The 23136-nt window shown below is 41.0% G+C and overlaps 2 long non-coding RNA genes across 3 annotated transcripts in view; both read left to right on the top strand.

The window, feature by feature from the left end:
• Window positions 1–3697: 3697 nt before the first annotated feature.
• Window positions 3698–5796, top strand: LOC102081046 (myelin-oligodendrocyte glycoprotein). Of its 2 annotated transcripts, XR_001223187.2 has the most exons (4): window positions 3698–3812; window positions 4311–4664; window positions 5116–5282; window positions 5385–5796. It is a non-coding gene; the product is annotated as a myelin-oligodendrocyte glycoprotein (long non-coding RNA). The 2 variants fall into 2 exon arrangements; XR_002061215.1 differs by lacking the exon at window positions 5385–5796 and having other exon boundaries at window positions 5116–5283.
• A 3151-nt stretch (window positions 5797–8947) lies between these two features.
• Window positions 8948–23136, top strand: part of LOC102079601 (uncharacterized) — a 28285-nt gene continuing 14096 nt past the window's right edge. The window contains exons 1-2 of the long non-coding RNA XR_001223188.3: window positions 8948–9218; window positions 10613–10726. This is a non-coding gene — a long non-coding RNA (uncharacterized LOC102079601). The remainder of the gene's footprint in view (window positions 9219–10612; window positions 10727–23136) is intronic.

Raw genomic sequence — 23136 nt, 5'->3', positions numbered from 1 at the left:
AAAGCTGCTTTCTTGTCGGATATTGTTGTGACTAATAAGAATAAGAATAAGAATAAGAACAACTTTATTTATCCAGAGGGAAATTCTTTTGTCATGTACATGCTCAAAGCAGCAGGAGAGACAGAGGAACAGATGAAATAGATATAAGATATACAATATATACAATAAGAATAGTGTACAGTAATATACAGTAGGATAGAGTTATCCGATACTATGTCTTGCACTAACAAAGTAATATACATAACTATATCCTGGTGAATAAATAACTTAACTATCAGTGCAGGCGATTCTAGAAAGTGACAAAGTATTGTGCAATAGAATAAAGGGAGTAGTAGCGTATGATGGGGGATGAAACAAATATTCAATAAGTACTGTTGGGTAATATTACACGGTCTGGGAGGGAACAGAATAACACTGGTAATAGTCTCAGGAGAATCACCTACAGAGTGAGGAAGAGTTAAACAGTCTTATTGCCACCGGTACAAAGGATTTACTGTGGCGGTCAGTTCTGCATTTCGGGGCAATGAGTCTTTTGCTGCGTTTGCTCCAATGGTCCATCATGGGGGCGTGCATGGGGTGGGAGGGGTTGTCCATGATAGAAAGAAGCTTTTTTAGCATTCTCCTCTCGGACACCTCCAGGTTCTCAAGTCTGACACCCAGAACAGAACCAGCCTTTCTAATCAGTGTGTTCAGCCTGTTGGCATCAGCTGTCTTCACCCCACTTCCCCAGCACACAGCTGCAAAGAACACGACGCTCTCCAACACCGAGTGATAGAACATGGTCAGCATTTTCCTACCAACATTGAAGGACCTGAGTCGCCTCAGTAGGAAAAGCCGACTCTGTCCTTTTTTGAAGATAGCATTGGTGTTCTTGGTCCAGTCCAGTTTACAGTCCAGGAGTGTGGGTTAAATAAAATAGATATCAGGCCAATAGCCACAACCCCTGAATCCTGTTCAAAATCTTTAACTCTGTGATCAATCCTTGTCCTGGAATGTCGGTTTTGGCCTCCCCAGCTCTCTATGAGCAAGTTTTAAATCATTTTACAAGAAAAATTTTATTGTCAAGGGCATCACTTTTACACCCTTCTGTGGTGAACCTTCTTCCTACTTTAGGATGAATGTCGACTTTTTATCAGTTTGAGCCAATTTCACTGTCCACCCTCAAGAGAGTAATTGAACAGCTGAGAAGTTCGAATTCTGTACATGACATTCTCCCTTCCTGCATTTTAAGGATGGTTTTGATGGAATTGGGCCTTACATTCTATCTTGGATGAACCTATCATTACTAGTGGGCTATATCCCGACTGCCTTTAAACATGCAATAGTGCAACCTGTTCCAAAAAAGAGCAGCCAGAATGATCCTGCAAACTATAGACTGATCTCCAAACTCCTGTTCTTATCTAAAGTATTAGAGAAAATTGTCTTATTGCAACTACAGGCCTACTTAAGCACAAATAGTATTAGTGACAAATTTCAGTCTGGCTTTAAACCACGCCACAGTACTGAAACGGCTCTGCAGAGGGTCTTTAACGATCTTCTTTTAATTGCTGACTCAGGTCACCCCGCTGTTTTAATTTTATTGGATTTGTCCTCAGCTTTCGATATGGTGGACCATGATATTATTTTAAAGAGGCTGTAACATGCTGTAGGCATTAAGGGTTCTGTCTTTAACTAGTTTAAATCCTCTCTCTCTTTTTCTGTGATGATGGGATGTTACTCGTCCACCGTGGCCCCTCTTTGTTGTGGTGTGCCCCACCTTCTCTGAACAGAGGCCTGATATCTATTTTATTTAACCCACACTCCTGGTTTAATTAGTGCTTCCCATCTGACAGTACGAGTACTAATGCTTGTTTTTGTACTTTGTTAATGTTTTATAACAATCACTATTGCATTACTGTGAAGCACTTTGGTGTGCTTTTGGTTTTAAATGTACTATGTAAATAAAATTGTATTGTATTGTATCTTAACCCAAAGGAAGGCATCTGTGCATCCTGCTTAAATCCATGAAAACATCTCTGTGCAGTTTGGACATCCTCCAAATGTTTCCAGGGTTTGGCTTATAGTTCTTCTACAGATCATCACATTCAAAAGAAAAGTTTTAACCAGTTTAATGTTTAGTGTTTTGTTTTACAGGTGACCTTTTCTGGTCATTTCCACTTTAATTTCATCCTGAGAGCTCTTTTCTTCTTTCTTGAGGTTTATGCCTTTCATACCTCAAATGTGTGAAAAAGATATAATAACAGCAACAAAAAACCCACAAAAGAACATGTTATTCATCTGTAGCTACAAAGTTTATACACCAGCTTTTAAACTACTCAATATTTTCTTTGCACATTTGATCTTAATGTGATGACAGAAACTTTTGGAACTTTTGTTGAGATAAGCTTCTTGCTCAGATTTGTTTCATCAGATTTGGACTTTTGTTTTAACATTGAATTAACAATTAAACTGGTAAAAATGTATTTCCATTCAAGTTTGGTCATCACAATTGTTTTCCTTATGTTGAAACTCACATTTTATAGTTTAATTTGTCTTGCAAAATTAAAGTCTACAACTTTGAAAGTAAAAGGTTACTGTCCTTTTTGTACAACTTCGACATTAGTAATGTAATTTTTATAATATAGACAAAAGTCTGTACTTACAAAGCAGGAAAAGCAGAGTGGTTTGTCCCATCGTATCATTAAGTCACATGAGGTTCAGACTGCTTCTTACAACAGTTTAGCCCACCTCCTTCCTCTTTGAGCGTTACAGTGTAGTGTGGTTTTCTCTCACCACTACTTGAGGTGCACAGCGGAAAAATGATAAGAAAATTGGTACAGTTTTTAAGAATGTCGATAATTTATAGGAAAGACTAAGAATCTGAACCACTGAGAGAAAAGGAGAAAAGAGGGAGATGCAATTAATGAAAGCAAGTAAGTGAAAGTCTAAGTGATTTAGCAGATTCAGCTGTCATTTAGGCCCTTAAGTCGGGTTGTTAGTCAGGCAGCACTTCTTGAAAACCTAGTGGATCCACACTAAGCAATATTCTTGACTACTCTTTGAGTCCTGTATTCCAGTTTCCTGCTTTCAGACTCTGCCTAAACTCGGAACTTAAAAAAGAAAATGTATTTTACATGCTAAAAAACATTTGTTTTAAGGCTCCTTCCTTCAGTTTTACTTCTTGTTTACATCTTTGAAATACCTTTAGTAAAAAGTCTGCCAGAAACAGTTTTATGTACCTTTTGCCACCATGTATGGAACAGTTTAAGATCAAATTGTAGTGCATTTAGGCAAATATATTTGTTATGGCTGTCACGGGGTAACTGTGCCCTCTAGAGGACTAATACTGCACATGGCCCAAAACATGCTAGAATGTCATTTTCTATTTCCATTTTCGTTTTATTGTATTATTTAGCCACCAAAATAGAGTTGTTGATTTAGTTCTGAGAGTCAGGCTAATGCTGCTGTACCTGCACCATTCCTTCATCAGTTTTACAAGTCACAAGCAGGTTAAATAAGTCCATATTTCTGGTCATTCTCCTAAGCACTTTCTAAGTAATCATTTTGACACTCTAAAATAATTAAACTAATGATGGCCGATATGACACAGATACAAGCTTCAAGCTCAAAGTAAAACTTTCCCTGAACCATTCAAACCTTGCTTCAGTGAGAAACACACACACACATGACCAATAACGTCACTTCGGTTCCTCCCCTGCCTGCATGTTGTTGTTATGTAGTGTCAAAGTCTGTTCTCTGTGCCATGGACTTAACATCTCTTCTCTGCTTTTCCTTTACGACATATCTTTTTGGATTTGCTTCTGCTCTCGATGGTAAGCTGAACAGCACAAATATGTAAATAAGTTTAAAAAAATTATATAGAAAGATGTTAAGACCAGTAAAACCAAAGGTCAAATAATTGCTTGAGGAAAAGTCTTTGAATAAGTTATTTGTGCTTCTTTCCTCTCTCCTTTTGTAATGTATCTTTGCTTGATGACGTGAAATGCTTTTTTTTACAGCTGATATTGTTTTCTATTTTATTAAGTGCTAGTAGTGTCTGCCCATTATTGTCATGATTTTTTACCTCTGCTACTTTCGACTTCTTCTACTGGATTGACAGAAATAACAAGTCTTTCCTGTTTGGGTTTCCCCCTTCTGTAAACAAGAAACCTGTGTTTTGTTAGTGCACGCTAAGCAAGCATTTTGATCCGCTCCAAAGTAGACTTGGCAACTGATATGATAATAATGTAATTTTAAAGGATTGTGTCAAAGGCTCAAGTGACAATAATGCACTTTGCATATACTTTTTCTTTCTTTTCTGTTTGACGTAGAACGAAAACAAGTAGTAGAAGCTGGAGATAATGCACTACTGAAGTGTCGTGATTCCAGTATTGGCAAAGTGGAAAAGTTATCATGGATCAGGAGAGATCTGGGAACAAATATGCATGTGTTCTTTTACCGAGAGAATCGCCTCTATGAAAACATCCAGCATCCATCCTTTCGTGGCCGAGTGAAGCTGAGTGACCCACAAATTAAACATGGAAACGTGTCCCTTATTCTCTACAACACCACCACTAATGACACTGGAACATATGAGTGTTATGTGATAGGCAGTCACGCTGAACGCCGTAAGAGAGCAGTTTCTGAAGCCCAGCATGTAGTGCAGCTGAAAGTTAAATCTATAAGTACGTTTGCAGAGTTCTTGATCTTCTTTTTGTATCTCAAAGGCATCTTAAGCCTATGTTAGATAAAATCTACAAAATGAACCTTGTTTAATTTTGTTTGCTTTAAATAAAGCAAAACCCCCAAAATTGTCATATCTTGGAATCCCATTGAGAGAACCCACATTGTAAGAAAAACAGAAGCTTCTGTTTATATGATTTTAAATTGTTCCTTTTTTTTTTAAAGTATCTTGTGAAGTGTTTTTAATGTAAATTCAGTGATAATGTTACAATTTACAAACAAAATAGAAACAAAGTGCAAAGGTATCTAATTATCTTTCACTACTTCTCTTATTAATTGATAATGATAGTAGATAATGTCTGACAGCAGTTTGAAGAGGAAATGGATTCTGTTCTGTTCTTCACTCATCACCTACCTGACAGCTGACACCTCACACCTGTTTCTCACCTGCAGGTCAGACAGGAGGACACACAGAGGATGGATCTGTTGGACTGATCATTGGTGTGGTAGTTGCTGTTGTCCTTATTGTTGTTGGTGTTGTTTTTTTGATCTACAGAAAACGTAAACAAGAAAATGTTGGTTCATACTAGCTTCCACTTGAACTGCAGAATGTTTGAAATGTGAGTCTCCCGCTGTTTCCACTTTTCAGTTTTGGCAATCAGTGCTGGAACAGACACTGAATGGCATTATTATGAAATGTTTCTTCTTTTTTTTTCTTGAAGGACTAAACAAAACTGGAAACATCACAGTGAAGATGACAGAGGAGCAGTTTGAAGAGGAAATGGATTCTGTTCTGTTCTTCACTCATCACCTACCTGACAGCTGACACCTCACACCTGTTTCTCAAGTGTGCTAATGTGCACTGATGTTCTTACAGCCAACTAAGAGGAAAAAGCAAATCTTTATTGTCTCGGTTATCACCAACAGTACTTAGTGGTGGAATAAGTTTCTCCCTGGCTGTCATTCTTCCCCTGATGTGACTGTCTTTCTGCATGATGTGTAAGTAATGTTGTCTTGTAAGCTTTTCATTCTGAGAAATTAAAAGCTAATAACAGTTTTGTACATTGGATTGTGGTGTACTATGACTTTCTTGCTGCTATCAATGAAACAAAAAATGAATCCTGCAACAACCTATTTTATGTGGATTATGTGTTTTTATTGTTTACTAGCCATGGTTATTTTCTACAGAAGTGAATATAAAAGCCTTTGTTCCTCTTGGCTCATTTATTCTCTCTGGTCTGCTGTTGGAGAGTTCATGTTAATGCAGATCTAATTCCACTGGAATCTTGAAGTTCCAGTCCCAGAGAAACCACAAGCACTGAATAGGTTCCTATAATTAAGAATGGGGAAACATCCATTGCTCGAAGAGGTTGGATGTTTCCAATCACTGATTGATTGGAATTTCAAATGCATTTTTAAAAGTTCCACTATTATCTACTTTCATGTCCTCATTCCTTTATGAGTCTTATTGAATGCAAAGTTAAAGTCATTTGTTGGATTGTAACTTTAATTGACAGTGGGTAAATCCAGGGAATATCCTTGGTTACTGTTAACAACTTATTATAAATTAAAAGAAGGAGGGAAAATAAAATGGACAACTTTTATGACATTTTTCTGCTCTTACGTTGAGTTCGATGAGGCAAAAATGTTGACTGACAGGAGGAGTGACAGGGAATGTTGGCAAGTCTAAAGAAAAAAACACAAACATTCATTAGCAGTAAAACAGACACACACACCTGACTATGACTGGAACTTAGTCTTAGTCACATCTTTTACATTACTAAAGGTAAAGTCACCTTTTTTGTCTCTATGTCTTGCAATGGGAATAGAGAGAGTCCAGAGGAGTACAGAGCTGCTCAGATTTACCAGGACTGTTTAACACTTTATAGACATTACATTGCATAAAGAAAACACTTTACTTTGCTTAACCTGTAAAACATGTGCCAAGTCAGATCTATCCATCTTTGATGTTTTTATAGAAGATGTTGAAATGTCAGCACTTCTCATTTATGTCCCTTTATTTGTATGATTTGCGGTGCTCAGACTTAACATGTAATGCGTAGGCGTGCTCCTACTGCCCTCCTCTCTCACTGGGTCAGCAAATATCAGCTGTTATATATATTATAGCAGTAAAGTAACACAGAGATTCAAATGTCACTATCACAGGGGTCACAGGGACACAAAACCAAAACAAAACAACACACAGGGAGCATGAGTCCAAACAGAGTCCAGAAACATAGGAAAATAGTTCAAAACAAAAACGCTGGAGTCCAGGAAAGCAGTCCAAAGAAATCAAAATTCCAGCAGCAGGAGCCCAAAACTCAAACTGAGGAGCTCGGTAAACCATGAGTCCAGAAACAGTTTAGGGGGCGGCATAACAGTCCATAGTTCAATATTTCGGGGGCTGACCACATGAAAAGTAGCAGCGGGGCCGACTCAACAAGTCCAGAAGCCGGACGCGCGCAAGACAGTGGCGGTGACTGACGGGCGCCGGGTGTACTGGTCGAGGCTTGTTGGGTGTAGGACCAGACGGGGCAGGACCAGATGGTGGCGTAGCAGCAGCAGGCGACGCAGCGGATGGTGGAACAGGTGGCGGCTGAATCTCCTGAGCCGTGAGCGGAGACGACCAGGTGCTGGCCGGGCTCGGCAGCGGAGATGAGCAGGTCCAGACACTTTTTTCCCCCCAAGCTACTAAGACCATATGCACAGAGCATGCGCTGGAATTTGAATTTGCAATGCTCCCATGGCCCTCAGTGTATGAACAACAATGAAGAACTTAAAGATAAAAAGATCAAAATAAATGGTTTGGTATGGCTGTGGGGCAGGGGGCTCAGAGGGAAGAGGTGAATGCAGGTCTGGAGTTTGTGTGTGTGTGACAGTCGAGAGGGACAGAGCAGGGATAGCCTAAAGACAGGAGAGGGGAGGTGCACCATAGGCCTTGAACGCAGCTATGGACGTGTGCGCTGGAGAGCAGCAGCATGTGGAGCAACTTTAAAGGTATGAAAAGTGATTACATTTTTTTTAAGTTTCTTATATCTTATGTCTTAAGGTTTTTGTTGAATAGGAAAAGTCCACCAAAAATCTAAGTTTCAGCATTTTCTGTCTGAATGTAAGTTAGTTATTTCACAATGAATGCTAATATTGGTTAGCTAGTTGATAATTTGGAAATATGTTTTAGCCAAGTATAGCCGAATAAGCCAACAACATATAAATTAGACCATTAGAACTGACTTAGCTTAAAAATCAAGGTACGTTTGATCAAACTTGTTCTTTGACAACCAAAGTTTCAATATTTTAGGGGATTTCAACTTTCTATGCTTTTATGATTCTAAAATTAAAAAAACTTTATTAGCAGCCTCAGGTTTTTCATGTGCAAGCTAGGAATGAGGATTAGTTTGTTAATTAAGAGGTGCTAGTCAAACAGAAAAAATTAGCTTGACTTCATATACAGGTCTATTATGATATTTGTTTTATTTATTTATTATGTCACGCATATGTCACAAAAATTTGATCTGCAAAATACAGATTCCTCAAGCGATGAGAGTGAGTCAGCGGCTGTTTAATATGGACATTAAACAATAAGAGATCCAACATGTCCTCTGATCTGGACTGACAGCACTGATCACAGTGAGGATTACAGAGTCTGTTACACGTACTACTCGTTCTGTGGTGAAGGAAATGCGTCTATATTAGAAGGACCAGACCTGATACTTCCATTCTTCTAGTTATCTCCAAACACCTTCTTGTCCCATTTACGTCTCTGTTCTAGTGTCCATGTCCCACCCTCTCTCTCTTTGCTCGTTTGTCACTTCCTCTCATTGTAACCAGGGAGATCTGCCTGACCCAGGATCAGACACTGAACCTCAGCCTGAGGTGTAGATAGTTGATTACCATTCGTTCAATTGAATTTGATTTATAGAGCACCAAATCATCACAGCTGTTGCCTCGTCTTCTATCCATAAAGTTACATTGTATATTCACTCTTGTGTCATTTACTTTTTACATTAGAGCAACTAATCTATTTAAAAATACTGCAAACTTACTGAAGCTGCATGTATGACCATGTGCTTCTGCGCTTGTGCACGATGGTACCTCTCTCTCTCTCTTGCTCTCTCTCACAAACAAGAACACACACACGCACACACAGCGTTTATCTTAAACGGTGCAATATAGTAAATCTAATTATAACATGTTTATTCATTACCACAAACCTTAATTATTTTTTCCTTTAATCGGAGGATCAATCAGCGAAAGAGATGCGCTACCGTAAACCTCAGTGTAGAAGCGCAAGGAAAATTAACCCGCGGCTGCCGTCACCTGACCACATGTCCGGGTAAGTCACGTGTGTGGAGGCTCAAATGCAGCAATGCGTAGCTGTAGTGTCTCTGTGATTTACGAACATATATAAAGAGGATTGGATCCCCGCAAAATGCGCATGTCAGTGTTCGTGTTGAAGTTTAACCTGTGACGTAGAGGAGCTCGTTACCATGGAGCCTGGCGACAGACGAAGGGGTTCCCCTCTATGGCAGCACTTTGAGCTGATCTCTCCCAGTAAGGTACTGCACACAATATACCTCCATCCTTCCTCCATCCTTCATCCATCCTTTATCCATCTATACTCTTTCTATCCTCCATCTGTCTGTTCTGCTGATCTGTATCAGCATGTGATGTGTGACCACAGTCTTCGCTCCATGTTACAAACACTGGAGCAGAGTCACCATAAACTCATTTCCTGCTGGATTTATTTAAATGTTTATTGAAACCATAGTGACACTTTTTTGATCTCAGCATCTCTCACCCTTTAAACACATTACAGTGACTGAATCACACAAAATGACATGTAGCCGTTTCTGTTTCCATGGCAACAGCTGAGCGGCATCACCACCACCAGGTGGAGCACCAGTCTGATCACAGGCTGGAGGAAACATGGTGGATGATCACCTGAGCTGTACTCAGCTTCTCATAAACAATCAAATCAGATACAGAAAACAGGATTAATCTTCATGAATGATAACAAGGGAAGTTATGACATCATAACAGAAACACAAACAAGACGTGCATGAGTATAAAACATGCCAGACTGAAGATGAGATGCCAACAGCATCGCAAACATTAATGTTTAAAGCTTCCATGTGGTTTTACATTTCTTCCATGGAAACAGGAGGTGCCGCTTTTCATTTGAAGACTCACATTTATGGACGTGGACGTGGAAAAGTATAAATCTGGGAGCTTTTTTTGGACATGAAGTTGGTAATGTGTCTTTGTGACAGCTGTGTGGAAGCACGAGAGCAACGTTTGTGGGAAAGTCCACAGACTGTACCACTCTGACATGTTTGAAGGAGGTTTTTCACACTAAAGTCAAAGAATCGGTCTAAATAAAACCTCCTTCACCTTGTAAGGAAACATTTTGTGTACACGATTTCTTTCCATTTAACAAAGTTAGTTCAGTGAGAGATGGCAGGAGGAGCAGAGGTCAGCTCATGGTGACAGAGGTCAAACAGATGTGAGGGGGAACAGCACACACAGCACTGGTGTGTTTCATCTCCACACACAGACAAACCACAGCAACACTGACTCCACTCTCAGCCTCCCAGTGACCATGAGCTTACCTGTGTCACCGGTGCCACCCTCTGTGGACCCCACTGTGTCATGTGATGATGATACAGGATATTTTCCACACCCAGCTCCACACTGAGTCCTGACTTCAGTGGGTGAATCCATCCAGCAGAGACGTGGAGACACAAAGACTGAGAGCTGCTGGACAGTTTCAGGTGTTACATATCAGTTCAGGGCAGGAGAAACGCAGGTACATGGTTGTGCACTAGAACCTGATGTAGAAGTTACAGCATGCAAGCACATGATGATGGGGCAGGGGAGCAGCTCTTTACTGACATCTAGTGGTTCTACGTCTTTTTCCTGCTTAATAAAGTTCAGCTTTCTTCTTCTGCAGATCCTTTGACAAGTCTTTTGCTGCCCCCATGACTCGGGACCGAACAACGTCGGTGCAGCACTGGACCTGCAGCGTCAGTCTGAAGGCCTGAAACTCCTCCCACGCTGATCACAGGTGAGCATGGTGACCTTCAGTGAGGTAAACATGTGATTGTTTCTGTCCAACACAGCTGTTGGACAGTAAAGAACTTCAACCCACCTCCACCAGAGAGAAAGAAAAATGTCTGTATCATGATTCATATTCTGTGAGAGTAATCACAGATCCCTGCAGGGTGAGTGAATACTCGTACACACTTCCAGCTGCACTGTGGAGGTGCAGTGATGGGAGTGTACCCGTGGGGATCTGTGATTTTGAATGCTAGGACGTGTTTCAGCCTCTGCTGGCATTGATGTCACAGAAGAGTTAAATCCTTCCTGTTTCATGGGATCGTCCTCGTCTTCTGACAGTAAGCAGAAATGTGTCTGTGATAGCGTTTGGTCATGTTGATGAACAGTCCTGATGGATTGTGATTGGTGAAACTGGAGACTTGCTCCGCCTCCCACCTCTCCCATCATCTTCCTGTGTGTTATCCCAGTGTGTGTGTGCTATGGTGCGGATATAATGCCAAAGTGTCCTTTAACGATGCAGACACCTCCTGACTGTGTGGCTGCTGCTGCTCTGTCTCTCGTTTCTCTGGATCAGCTTTGTTTTCTCAGTCTGGAGGAAATGGCTGTAATACTCATACCTACTCTAGGCCCCTCCCACAGGGTAGACAGAGAGACTGTGATCATGTGATAAAACCTATTCTGTTAAATTTTTCTGTACTTCCTGTTTAGTGACCTCATCATTTAGCACAGCCTCAATAAATCTGCAGTATTTAGATAGTTTACTCGGTCCTGTCCTCACTGCCAAAGATATTGGTTTGTGTCCTCACACAGTGATGGGTTCTTTATTACAGTCACTGGTCCTATATAGTTCTTTACCAGGTGGTGTTGAAGAGCTCCCACTGACCCTCGGACATGAAGGTGACGTAAGTGGCCCACTTCTGCTGGGAGCCGCTCCACAGTCTGTCTGAGAGCACAGCTGAAGTTAAATATACACAATATAAAAGTTTAAGACGTTTTTGTTTAAGCTCCCTTGTTGGCCTCTGGGACACAGTATCTTTTCACGTGTTCTGTCTTTGCATCCAGCTGTTGGGTCCGTGTCTCGGTGCAGGAGATATCTGATCGTGCTTTCGTCTTTGTTGTTGACTTTGTTGTTGGTCTGTTCGTGCCCCTCTCAGCTTTCTGTCCTTATCTTTTCTAGTTTCTGGATTCTGTGTGGACTGTTGTCCTTTTTCTCTAGAGTTGGGCGTCAAACTGACTTTCCACATATGCAGCCCGTTATGATCCAAAGCTGTGCAGTGAGCCAAATCACAGTCCTTGGCAGGCCGATTCTGGCCCCCGGGCCTTATGTTTGACAGCCCTGCTCTAGAGGATGCTGACACTGTAAAAACATTTAGTGTTGCAGAGTTTTCACTGAAGGCCAGCATATCAGGAATGGAGCTGGGCTTTTGTTGGCTCCTGAGAAGAAGAGCAAAGACAAACACATCTTCTCTTCCTCCTGAATAAATCCCAGACGCAGCAGGAAACAGCTGCTCAACCTGCTCAGGGTCAAAATGTCAGCAGGTGACCAGAGAGCAGTAACCAGATGTGGTCTGGTGTCCTCACATATCACACGTGAGTGTATGTAATAATAAAATAACAGTGTTACAGTTTAATGAGATGATTAAAATCAGCTCCAGTGAGATTGTTGGATCCCACACAGTCTCAGTCAGTTTCTTTTATTTTCAATTTCTTTCTCTTCTACTCGTAGTTTTACGGTAGCTTGTCTCCTTTTGACAGTATTGTTCAGCTCGCTCAGTTCACAGTAGTGACCGTGATGTTAAACCCTATCACATATCACACTTTGATTTATTATGTTGGACATTTTGAGACAAAATTGGTGTGTGTATGCTGCAACACGTTCTCACTCCCAAAGCGTAATATTTGACGCTAGGTGACAAATCGTCAAATTATTACACTTCCGGGCACCCAACATGTCCCTAAATGACGAGATCCCCCCAAAAAATGAAGAAACATGAGAACCGTTTGGAGTCCACAGCCTGACAGCCTGAGTAAATAAGTGTGTTATTGTAAGAGCAGTGATTGGTGTGATTCTGTGGACAGGTGTGCTTCATCCACCAAAGAGCTGAGATCAGGAGTATCTGTACTTGGTTTGACACTGTGGGAGATCCATGCATCTTCTTCTGCTTATCCAGCTCAGGGTTACGGGGGGCTGGAGCCAGAGTACGCCCTGGCCAGGTCACCAGCCTATCACAGGGTAACACTCGCAGTGACACCTGCAGAATCACCGGGTGACCTAACCCCACTAACTGCATGTCTGTGGACTGTGGGAGGAAGCCTCCAAACACAGAAAACCCAGAGAGAACATGCAGACTCCACACAGGAAGGCAGGTGGGGGATTCAAACCCTGCTGTGAGGCAACAGAGCTAACCACTGCACCACCGTGCTGCCTCTGGCTGGGTTGTAGCACATCTAATACTTACCTCACTCAGGGACATGAAAACACTTCATACACAGCCTTCATGCTTTTGTTGATATTCTGTCTCCATTACAATGAAAATACATAAAACAAAAGACTTCATTGTGTGTAACTGATCAGATAATTATTCCCCCTTCTGTAATTTAAGCTGCTACTACTTCTGCTGCTGGTTTTATAAACAAAGCAAATCAGACTTGGAGGAAAAAAACAAAACAGAAGCATAAGTGGGCTACCAGCATTAGTGTCTCCATTAAAACATGAATTCACCATGGCAACAGAGTCATCTTGACTCAGAAGATACTGAAATATTCTTAGTTTTTAATGGATTTATTTCTGGTTTATTTGAGATGGTCTGTGTGTGGGATGGATGATATTTATAAGTGCTTTATGAAAACCGTCATCATCATAGCAATCATACCTTTCCATCATCATGATGGCACGTTGGTTTAGAGCACAGTCAGCACGTGGCCCGTTGGCTCATATTCCACATCATTGTGTGTCGCTGTGATTGTCACATTCATATGATACGACTTCCACCTGCTGGCAGTTAGAACAAATACTCACTGACTTCATAAAGGAAGCAGGTGTCAGATATTGTGTGTAAAACAAGTGAGGTGTTCATGGACAGCCCCTCCCACCTCCTGCAGAAGGCTGTGGAGGCCCTGAGAGCTCCTTCAGCAGAGACTGTTACAGCCACAGGGGAGCTCCTTCATCCCCACAGTCACACTGTGCAGTGCACACACACACAGACACACACACAGACACACACACATACACACACACAGACACACACACATACACACACACAGACATGTGTTTACATGATTACTTAGCCCTTGAGCTCAGCTCATGATCATTAACATGAACTGTCATGATCGCTGATCAAAGACCAGAATCAGAATCAGAATCGTGTTTATTGGACATGTATATGTGCAGACACATACAAGGATGACGGTGACTCTCAAGCACAGCAATGTAAATCTCAACAATATAAGCAACGCAATACACCCACCCTCCCACCCACACACAGACACACACACACACAGACACACACACAGACACACACACATGGATCCTCCATTCAGAGATGGTATTTCCCTTTTTAAATGGCCTTCTTGTTTGTTCTCAGTAAGAGATTTAAACTGTATCCTCTCAAATCCATTAAGGTCTGTAACAATGCTCACACAAAGACCGTCTCAAACAGACCAAAAATAAATCCATTTAAAAAAATGTAAAAAACAAAATATTTCAGTATCTTCTGAGTCAAGAGGACTCTGTTGCCATGGTGAATTCATGTTTTAATGGATGCACTGATGCAGGTAGCTCATATATGCGTCTGTTTTTTGTTTGGGTTTTTTTCTGAATTCCTCCAACGATGATTTGCTTACTAAAGGAGTAACAGCTTAAATTACGGGCTGGGTATGGTCACTGATTTCTAGAATCGATTTGATTCCAATTCACAAGGTCCCGATTTGATTCGATTCAATTCGGGGAAATTTTGCCTCAGACAGTCAGAAATATTATAATTCTGATCATTTGTCAGCACTGACACTTGTGAGACTTCATCGGAGGTTTACACATCACAGCAGATGCCTTTGTGCCAAAGTAACTGAGGATAAAACACAGAAAAACATGAAGGAGATTTTCCTGGCCTGGGATTTTATAGCAGATAACCTTAAAAATATTCTGCAGTAGTTTAAAAACTGAAAAAATCATGAATCAACATATGAACATTACCTGATGCTGCTGAATTGAAGCAGAGCAAAGTTACAGAGATGTTATTAGAAACACAGCTAAGCATTTTGCAATTTGGCATCATTTTAAAAAGTTTCAATTTCTTCAGTATTAAACAGCAGAAATTAGACTTTCTTGTTGGAGGTCATTAAAAAAAACAGTGGCCGACAGCACTCTACACAGCGGTAGAATGGTGCGCAGTAAGCAAGCGAATAATGCAGAAAACAGATTTTTAGATGGGTTCTTAAAGCACACTGAGAGAGAGAGAGCTGTACATGAAGTGTGATTTTATTGTGTTGGAGGCAAAACAGCAAAAGTAAGACGAGGAAATTATTGATGATGTTTATGTGAAGCAAAATGTGAAGCGTAGTTTGGATGGTTTTTTGCTGCTGGTTCAGTCAATTTTGGTTTGAGAGTGATGAAACCTGCAGATTCAGAATCTAGCACAAAAAAAAAAAAAGATAAACACAAAGCGCGGACCCGCCGACACATCAGAAACAGTGAGCTGTCGGCTTTCAGCTGTTGGCATGCAAATCTACTGGTCTGGACGGGATCCCCGGCTGTGTCCTCAAGTCATACACGGCTCAGCTGGCTGGAGTGTTAACACACATCTCCAAACTTTCCCTCTCTCTGTCTGTAGTCCCAGCCTGCTTCAAAATGGCCACCATCATCCCAGTACCCAAATCCTCCACCATCTCATCACTGAATGACTGGTGACCTGTAGCCCTGACCCCCATCGTGAGCAAATGCTTTGAGAGGTCAGAGACTTCATCTGCTCTGCACTACCCAACTCACTGGACCCTCTACAATTTGCATACTGTCACAACAGGTCCACTGATGACACATAGCCCTGACACTCCATACTGCCCTGTCATACCTGGAGAAGAGAGACACATATGTTAGAATGCTGTTTGTAGATTACAGCTCAGCATTCAACACCATCATTCCCTTGAAGCTGGACAGGAAACTGCAGGATCTAGGACTGAGCAGCTCCCTCTGCAGTTAGATCCTTAACTTCATCTCAGAAAGACACCAAATGGTCAGACTGGGCAGCATCACCTCATCCCCCGTCATAAAGAACACTGATATCAGAACTGTCACGTGATATCAAACTGAAGCTGTCAGCTCAGCCGTGCAGAGTGGGCAACCATAATGGTAATATGTAGATTCAAAAGTATGCTCTTCATACTTTTGGCCACCAGATGTCACTGTAGAGGAGCTTCGAGTCAGGAAGCTTTATTTGCACATCACTGCTGAATACTGTTATCATGTTTAGTGCAGGACGACACAGTAAAACCTGCATTTTCTGAGGACACAAAAAACAAACATTTCAACACTTTCCTATTGATGGAAAAAATCTACCATGGTAACCAATCGAAAAATTATATAGCAACATGTGGCATTTGGTTGTTTAGGAAGAGGGGAGAGTTTTAGGAGTGATGACAGAGAGAGAGAGATATTTGTCACATTCAGCATCTTTGGAGTGTGTTGCATTGTGTAGTTAGTGTGTATTTTGTGTAGTTTGTAGTGTTGTGCAGTTTGTAGTCATTTATTTTGTTGTGTGTTTGTTGTGTCAGAAAAAGGAGGGCACCACTGAATGTCACTTGATTTTCAGTAAGATTGTATGGTGGTTGTTGTATGATGAACCGGCAAATCACAGTGCACACACACCTGTGGTGTGCACATTCAGCCCACTAGTTTCTCTGTGTAAACATTTCCTTACATGGGAAGTATTTCCTTATGTGTCACTAGGGCCAGGGAGTAAGTGTATGAAAAGCAATGGACAGTTTCCACATAGTCCAGTTTTGCTGTTACTCCTCTTGCAAGATGGAGTAAACCTTTGCACCTCTGCTTGGTCTGCGGCTGTCACTTGGTATTTCTCCTACAGTCACAGCTGCTGCCAGGAAGCCACCAAAGGCAGAATGCTGTGTAAATGCTGTCTGCAGGTGGGAAACAGGAGGAGTGTTACAGCTCCTGCTGTCAGGCCTGTGATGTTCTCCTCTGTCTTGTGGGGGGCAGGAACTATTTTTTGGCATCTTATTGTGACACCTGACTGTTCTGTAAATACTTTAAATGGTTGTACCAAAAATGCCTGAGGCCTTGACTGCATTACTATACTATAACTGGGTATTCGACTAAAGTTCAAAGAGGTCCAGTTAGAGAAAGACTCTTGTTGCAAAGGTTGAGATGATCATAATGTCCAATACTTTAGTGTGACATAATTATCCATTTATGGATAATTTAGTAATTTATTTGTTTAATTTTATTTATTTAGCTCCAAATCACAACAGCAGTCTCCTCCAGGTGTTTTCTGCTGAAGGTCAAGACTCTACAATGATACAGAGAAATCAGTGGAGCATTGCTGCAGTTAGAACTGCTTCATTTCTGCTCAGGAAGGTCAACAGATGTGGTGATGGAGCAGCTGATTACTGGCTGGATCTATAATAAGCACTGTTTGAATCAGACCCACAGCTGGACTGTGAACACCACACTGCTGAGTGCCTCACATGAACAGTGGGCATTCATTTAAAAGGAGCTCTATGAGCAAATATAAAAGGAGGAAAGCAGGAGTGAGAGTTTGTCAGTGTGGTGTGTGTGTTCTAGTTCACATCACAGTGAGACACTTACTGACAAACTGCTGCTGCTGAAGACGCTGCAGCCCAGATGCTGCACACGAGCTAATGTGCAAGAATAAGGCAGCTTTTTAAAAAGGTTTTCCTAAAGTAAAGAACAGACGATGACTTACACAGAGGGACATCATCATTAGACCTGCTGCTGAATTTTTAAGTTTGTGAGTCTCACCTACAAAGAAGTGAACAGTTTGTCATTTTTATGGTAGTTTCATTTTAATGACAAAATCAGAACCAATAATCCAGATAAATAACATCAAAGTGAGTGTTGTGATGAGGGATCTGGTCTCTTAGTACTTGGTGGAGAAACTCTTGGCCAGCACATGTGTTGTTGTTGGTCACCAGGGTTGTTCACCTCTCTGCAGGGACTTTGGTTCTCTCCTCTTTACAGAAACTCTTTAAATCCTTTCAGATGTTTCTCAGCTGCTGCTGTGCACCTCCCAGCTTCAACTCCCTGCACTGGTTTTCTATGACTGAGGTCTGGAGACTGATCCACGACTCATGTTCAGTGTTCTAGCTGAGAGAACAAGGTTCTTGTCTCAGGTTTCACACTGCATGTTCCTGTCCACTGACCTCTCAGTGCGTGATGCTGGCCTCCACCCTAAACAGAACGACAGCCCAGAGCATCATGTTACCTCCTCCCTGCCTGACTGTGGGGACACTGCTCTGTGGGTCACATCAGCATTTCTCGAGTTGATGTCAGAGATCTTGATTTTGGTTTCATGTGACCACAGTACACTTTGTACTCTGAATGATTTAGATTAGGGTTCTCAAACTCCTTACCCGGGGCCAATTGAGGCCCACGTCACCCCTACTTGGTATATTGATGTGAAGAAATATAATGCATTTTGTTTGTTATTGATTGCAATGTTAAAATAAGTTCTTTATAAAGCAAAACATGCTTTAATAAGAAGACAACATGAGCAGAGAGCACAGACATGTGGAGGGATTGGATGTGTTAGTTCAGTGAGAGAGTCAAAAACTAGCGTGTACACTTATGTCTGCACGTTTATTTTGTTAAATACGAACAAAATGATAGCAGAAGTGGTCCAACATGTCTGGACAGAAACAGAGTACCAATATGTTTATTATGTAGTTCAATGAAAGGCCTCAGTTAAGAGTAAGAAAAAAAATGCGTGCAGTTTTGTTATACAATATTTGAAATGTAAAAAATCAAACACTACATTTTCTGAGTTATTTGTGGGTGTTTTCTTGTTAGTTTTTGTTTTTTTTTTGTAGTACTTGAACACTAAAGTGGCCTTCAATGAGATGACAGAGCCAGCAGTGGCTCACAGCATTTAAGTTTGACACTCCTGCTTTAGATATTCACTGGCAAACTTAAAGGATCTGGAGCCAGAGTACGCCCTGGCCATGTCACCAGCCTATCACAGGGTTACACTGACTGTCACACCTGCAGAATCACCACGTGACCTAACCCCACTAACTGCATGTCTGTGGACTGTGGGAGGAAGCCTCCAAACACAGAGAACCCAGAGAGAACATGCAGACTCCACACAGGAAGGCAGGTGGGGGATTCAAACCCTGCTGTGAAGCAACAGAGCTAACCACTGCACCACCATGCTGCCTCTGGCTGGGTTGTAGTGCATCTAATACTTACCTCACTCAGGGACATGAAAACACTTCATACACAGCCTTCATGCTTTTGTTGATATTCTGTCTCCATTAAAATGAAACAGCATAAAGCAAAATACTTCATTTTTTCTGCTGCTTTTATAAACCAACCAAGTCAGAGTTAGAAAAAAAACTTCTACCAGCATCGGTACATCCATTAAAACACGAATTCACCATGGTAACAGAGTCATCTTCACTCAGAAGATACTGAAATATTTTTTTGCTTTTTTAATGGATTTATTTCTGGTTTATTTGAGACGGTCTGTCTGTGTATGTGTGTTTGTGTGTGTCAGCACTGATACAGACACTAATGGGTTTGAGTGGATACCGTTTAAATCACTTACTGAGAACAAACAGTCTTTTCTTTGAAAGTTTTGAAGCTAAATTCAAACAGAGGGACGGAGGATATTTATAAGTGGTTTATGAAAACCGTCATCATCATAAAAATCAAGTGTATCCATGTTTCATGATGGCACGTTGTTTTAGAGCACAGTCAGCACGTGGCCTGTTGGCTCGTATTCTACATCATTGTGTGTCGCTGTGATTGTCATGTTCATATGACACAACTTTTACCTGCTGGCAGGTAGAACAAATACTCACTGACTTCTTAAAGGAAGCAGGTGTCAGATATGAGTGGGTTTGTTTTTGTTTTGTTTTTTTTCTTTTTTTCACAGAAAGTAGGGAGAAACAAGTCTGGGCATGCATGACGCTGTTTGTGCCTGTTCAGCCATGACTTAGCATCTAAAGCAGGGATGTCCAACATATGGCCAGCGGGCCACATCAGGCCCTGATACACTTTTATATGTCAGTTATTAATGACCTGAGCAAATGTGGGAGCTGAATCTTCAGCTCTGCTGATCTCCATGCAAACAGGGGTGGGACGATACAGCCAATCACATGCAAAGAGCGACTGGGTCATACCATTGTGTCAAATAATAACAGTAAGTGTAATGGTACAGGCCAGGTACACAGACAGAGGGAAGCCGATTTAAATACAAGAGTGTCAGGAAAATGTCAAATGAGCAGCGTTTGAATAATAATTGAATATTAGATCAAATTAAGTGAATACAAAGTGTGTTTGAATGGCAGAGATGCAGAAATGTGAGCATGTAACACAGAGCAACAGCATACATGCCAACCCTCCCGATTTTTCGGGAGAATCCCGAATTTCAGTGCCCCTCCCGAAAATCTCCTGGAGCCACAATTCTCCCGAATGTCTCCTGATATTCTACTCAGACAACAAAAATGAAAAACCATATCCCAGAATTCATAGCGCGCCCCAGCAAATTCCAGTTTCCAACAATGGCGGCAGCTACTTAGTTTTAAGATTACTCTTGCTACTCTTTCTGGGTTGCAAAATAAACTTTTAGCATATTTTCAGGCGAGAATGTGTAAACTTCAAATATCTGAGCCGGCGAGAACAGCGGACTCCCGGCACATCGTTTTCAAACCCCTGTGGTCTTTTGCTACTCAGGTTAAACATGAGATTTAAATAAGTTAGATAACCTAGCTGAGATTAAAGTTATTAGATTAGATGAGATTAAATAAAACTTTATTAATCCCTCGAGAGGATTCCTCCAGGGTTTTGACACAGCTGAAAAAAACGTCAAACAGAAAACTGATTAAACAGAAGTGTGAGATGGTCGAGAATTTACGCCATCGTCCGGTTATATTTAGATAGCAAGGAGCAGACGGCAGAGTTTCACTCCACTGAGAGAGCTCGTGATGTAATTCTGAACGCTGGACCACCACAGTCGCTCACTTACGGCCAACCCGCCTTTTGGAGGACCCGGCCCACTTAGACCACGAAGGCCGGGTCCTTAGGTGGATGCAGCCTCTGAATTTGGACAGTAATAAGAGTGACATTTAACTTACTTTAAATAAAGTATTGTAAATAAATAAACACTGTAAAATTCAATTTTTTGTATATGTGTATGTATTCCTAGCCCCCCCCCCCGTCTTCCTAATTCTGAGGTCTCAAGGTTGGCAAGTGTGAGCAACAGCTCAGTCTGAGTCTAAACAAGTCTCACAGGCTTACTGTGCGTTTAAAGCTGTTTCTAAGAATTACAAATTACAATTATAATTTGTGTCACGGGTTCAAAATATTGGGGATGGATACAGGAGGAAACCCAAAATAACAACACTGGTCCGGCCGGGTCAAGTCAAACGATGATTTTAATGCACACGTGTGGGAGATGGGACACTGTACGCAGACAGCACCAGATCTCTCACCAAAAACCACACAATAATAGTTTTTATGAAAATCAGGGTATTAGAACGCCCCCTCATGTGTAAAGTAGGTACAATACAATCAATGTCGACAACTTTTAACACATTAAAAGAACATCTTCTTCTTCCCGAGGCCAGATCCTTCCCAGTAATCAACTAACTCTGCTTATCCCCTGGAACAAACCGTCTCTCCTGCAAGCATAATCAAACAGCTACAAGGCCTTGCAAACTATTATTTAAATATTTGAACTCTCCCCTCTACATGAGTTTAACTGCTGCTTGTGTGTGTGCGTGTGTGCCTCGACCTCAGCGTTCACTCTGTCTATAAGGACATAGGCCAACTCTGCATGTGTGCAATAACCTAACTGAAACCATACATGTAGTCTGTTGAATAAATGTTCTAATCAAATGCCACTACTCAAAGCTTAATAAAAGAATATAAATGAATAAAGGATCATGATGAATAACATGATATCTGTGTTTTGTAAGCGTGTTCTTTCTATAGCTCAAGATCCTTAACACAATAGATTGTTCAGTCCTCGCGCCGAACAAAGTTTCCGACCCTCCACTGGTTGACCGAGCCCCCCTCATTGGAAAGCACAAAAATACAATGCATGTGTATACAAAAGGATTATCACTGCACCTGTAATAGAAAATGTTAATATGGAATCATGACAATACCTGTAATACAAGTTGTAACATAAGGCCGACAGCCTAAAGAAATTCTCTAATGAAGTAACACTTAATGATGATAATGATGCATAAATGAACTAATGAGTAATTATTGCCAATACACACTACTTAAAGGTTAACCAAAGATATATCTAAATAAAGGATCATAAAATAACATGATGTAAGTGTCTTGTAAGCATGTGCGGCCTTCTACGCTCTACGTCACTTCCCTCAATAGAGCAGCCAGACATCCCGCTGACTGTAGCTTTTAACCCTTACTGACATGAGCACAACTCCATAATAAGCACCAAGCGGCAATATGTATAAAGATGATCATGGTTACACCTGCAATGAAAGATTATATGATTATACCAACACCTGTAAATAGAAGATTAACATGAGGTTATAACAATCACTGTAATACAAATGTTAATGTAATGTCAATAGCTTCAATAAATGCTTTAATGCAATGCTTATTATCTGATTCTGATGCAATGATAAAATAACAGTAAAATATCCCTTCTCATTTGTCATTCTTAACTTGTTTGACCTGCTGGTCACCACAAACAAACACAAGCAGACATTTTGGATTTTTTACTGTATTATCATAGTTTTAAAGCTTTTCCTGCAGATACAAACCTCCCTTATGAACATTTATACTACACAAAGTCATTCAGCAATAAACCATTGAAGACAGAAAGGTTTGCTTTTCACTTTCTACTATAGAAATTTCAGTTTTTTGTGACGACTGACGAGCTATCAGAACTTTTTTTCATAATTTTATTTCTTACAGTTTAAAGAGTCGTGCTGACAGGTTTCTGTTGTTGTCACAGAGCTTTTTCTTCATCATGTAGAAAAACAACAAATATGTGACTCCTTCACAGTGACAGGAAGTTTCAGAGGTGCGGCCCAACTAAAGTCATGTGGTCCCCCATGTAAATTCAGGCCGTTTCTCAATCCTGTCTTAAAGTGATGATGTATGAACCCTGCTTCCGGGTCCAAATTACTCTGCGTTTAATAAGGCTGTTGTGTTTTTAACATTTTTTAATGCTCTGTATCTTGTTC

The sequence above is a fragment of the Oreochromis niloticus genome, linkage group LG3 (assembly GCF_001858045.2).
Source record: "Oreochromis niloticus isolate F11D_XX linkage group LG3, O_niloticus_UMD_NMBU, whole genome shotgun sequence".
Classification (NCBI taxonomy): Eukaryota; Metazoa; Chordata; class Actinopteri; order Cichliformes; family Cichlidae; genus Oreochromis; species Oreochromis niloticus.
This window is presented reverse-complemented; position numbering and strand designations above follow the sequence as displayed.